Raw genomic sequence first — 3227 nt, forward strand, 5'->3', positions numbered from 1 at the left:
TTGTGTCCCACCAGTTTCATTTGTTGGAAGTTTCATTAAACGTATTTTAATGCCTTGTCTAGTTTTGGTGTTCTTGGGTGACCTGATTTTTAAAAGAAACATAATTTCAGATGCCCTGAATAAATCATTACTACAATAAACTCCTTGTTAGGGAAAAATAATGAGACTTCAGAATACTCAGATTCATAGAAAACATATTGTAGTGATGACTTCCTTCTTAATTCCCTGTATTCAGTGAAGCACTGAATTACCTTCAAATATGTTAGAATCATGGCATTGCAGTAATAAAAAGAAAATTAAACTCCCTGCTAAACAATATTTCATAGTACAGGAGAGCAAAACTTAAGAGGAAGCTAAATATTTTGATAATTTGTAATAAAGAACCTACATTAGAGCACTGATGTAAAACAGTTCTGTGAAGCAAAGTTTAAATAATTGGAGCCAAAACTGTACAGGTTAAGATTTGAAACTCATACATTCAGTCTTTGGCAAAATTTAATTTCTGCAAAACAGAAAGACATCCCATTATATGGAGCTACATTCTTACCTAAAATTTCCTTTTAAATATGATGTTTAGCGTTGGAGGTAGTATTCATGTGTGTGTAAATATATATGTGTTACATTTCTGTATGCACATATATATGCATAAACATAATACACACACATATATATGGAAGTGGAAGGTATGGCTGTTTTCCTACTAAGTTTCAAATTATGTTGAAGGTTTTGCTGAAACAAATGTTTACAAATCAAGATACAGACTATTCTGCACCTGTAGGTCTCAATTTCACCAAAATTGGTCAGCACAATTCGTGCTCATGCTTCCACTCTTCTTAAGTGAGAAGAAGTAAGATTTTTTCCCCATTTTCTCAGGAAAGCATTTGCTGTACATGAGGAACTGTGAAATTTCATTCATGAGAATTTAAGTGTAAGAGACAAAATCCTGCAGCTAATTTGCAGGATTTTGATTTCATAGCCATTGAAGACCAATGTTAAACAAAAACTGGGAGAGAAAAACCTGGGAGAGCAAACCTTCCTCACAACAGAAATCTCAACCACACTACTGAACACATTTTAAATTATGACTCTAATTAATCTGACGAAACAGATATATTGAGCCTGGTTTTCAGGATCTAAAACATGCATTTGATTTCCTAAACGAGAAGCTATTTAGCTAAATAAATACATACACAAATTTCAAAAAATGTGCAAATTCCATGTGTACTGTATGTACACATCAGCCAGCCAGTCTTTTTAAGATTGGGCCTTTCTATACTGCCAGTTCTCCATTTCCAAACAGGGAACCACCTCAATATTTTCTCACAAAAACTAAAATTAAATTTTCAACCATCAGATGTATGCAGATAAACCAGGCAAGTGGTGCTGGTTGAGTTAAACTCCAGGGTATGTTTTATTTCATTGTGAGCATAAACCATGTTATTTCTGTTTTAATTTGCAGTTCTGTTTCCATGGTAATTATGGCAGTGGAGAAAGGGTAAAAAGTCTTTTTTTACATAGTAAAAAAATAGAAAACATGGTGCTTGTGTGGGGGGCCGTGTTTGCAATAGTATTTTTCAGAAGCTGTACTTTTGTTTTTCCTATTTGCATTCAGAAACCTAGAAAGGTTTGCACAATGAAAAAAAAGTCTTCAACCAAGTATATTCTGTAATATTTTTCAGGCATGTCTCACGACAAGTACTGGTATCCTAGGCATGAGCACAGTCATTAGTTAAATAGGAGACCTCTAGAGAAAATACAGGAAATTGCAGGAAGTTATTTTGGTGATTTAGAAAGAAGCATGATTTCTTCTTGCAGTATACAGTGAATTTCTAGATATTACAAAGTAAGATATGCAGGAGTGGCATCTTTTTGCTAAAAAAACCGCGGTCACATCCTACTTATAACCACTTTAATTAATTACTGTTCTCATATATGATGATTGACTTACCTCTAATTACCATTTGCATAAGCTTTCCCCACCCTCAAGATTTCAATCCTTTATTAAGACCTTGGCCAGATACAGTTGATTTAAATTTTGGCATGGTTGAAGAGTGCTTTCTCTGATGAAGCTGATGTGTTTAGGTTGTTTCTTCCGAAATTAAAATATGCATGTGAGTTCCCAAATGAAAGCTACTTATTTGCCACAAAAACATGCACAAAATAGGTAACCGGTCAAGCCAAAGCACACTTTCATCATGTGTCAAAAGTGAAGAGATAAAGGCTATGACTGAATGCCTACTAAGGTAGCTGGGGATCTCTAAATGGATTTGTGCTGACAGTGGTGTATCTGTCTTAAGGAAGTTTTCACCACCCTTTGGAGGTCACGCGCTCTTAGTCATACTTACCACTGTATTAGTTATTGCAATAGATAAACTGGAAGCAGTGAAAACAATCTCTTCAGGAAAATACTTTTTAACCATTTATAAAATCAAGCTAGCAGTTACACTTGCAAGGTAAAAGCAATGACACAAATTCTGAAGACATTCTAGTCACTAAAGACCTATTGTTTTCTTTCTCAAGACTTGGTATGTCAACCAGCACAAGCTCTGTAGGGAATCTGTTTTGCACTACTGAAGTCACTGATCACATAGGGACCAGGCTGATTTTATATATGCATCTGGAAAAATCGATCCCGTCCATATAAACTCCCTTTGCGAGGACATTGCTCTTTCACTCCTTGTCCCGTATGTCGCCATGTCAACAGTGATACTATTTTTGTGAAGTATGTGTATATGTTAAATACTCTATGACAGTAAACCCACTGAAAGTTATTCAGCTGCAGTTACAGGGTATTTGCATTGCCAGTGTTAACAAATGGACAATTTTTTACAAATTTGCAGATGTTTGCCTACCATTACATTTGTATTCAAAGTAAAACTCCGTTCTTAGATATTATTTTGCACTGAACTGGCAGAAATTTAAACCCCAACTGTGAAATCTGTCTGAAGTGAAGGCACAGTATCCATATCAAAGCACCTAAATGTAGCCGTCATGTTTTTCCAAGGTAGCAAACAGCCACAGTAATCCTATGGATTACAGTAGGAAGTGGAGTTCCTTTAAAAAATCAGTCCCTTTTTTTTTTGGGGGGGTGGGGTGTGTCTGTTTTTACATCTAAAAGCTACCATAACTGTAGGCACCCAAATCTGAAAATTCTGGTCTTAGGGAAGTAAGCTGTAACATAATAGTAATAACTGTTGTTAAATACATAGAGAAGCAGTTCTTGGCGG

General features: G+C 35.4%; 1 protein-coding gene across 1 annotated transcript in view; it reads left to right on the forward strand.

Annotated features, from left to right (window-relative positions):
* Positions 1-3227, forward strand: part of LOC104619972 (deuterosome protein 1-like) — a gene marked incomplete at its 5' end in the record, with an annotated part of 16539 nt that overhangs the window by 3262 nt on the left and 10050 nt on the right. The gene's annotated exons all lie outside the window — the stretch shown is intronic.

This window comes from Phaethon lepturus, unplaced genomic scaffold (assembly GCF_000687285.1).
Source record: "Phaethon lepturus isolate BGI_N335 unplaced genomic scaffold, ASM68728v1 scaffold21054, whole genome shotgun sequence".
Classification (NCBI taxonomy): Eukaryota; Metazoa; Chordata; class Aves; order Phaethontiformes; family Phaethontidae; genus Phaethon; species Phaethon lepturus.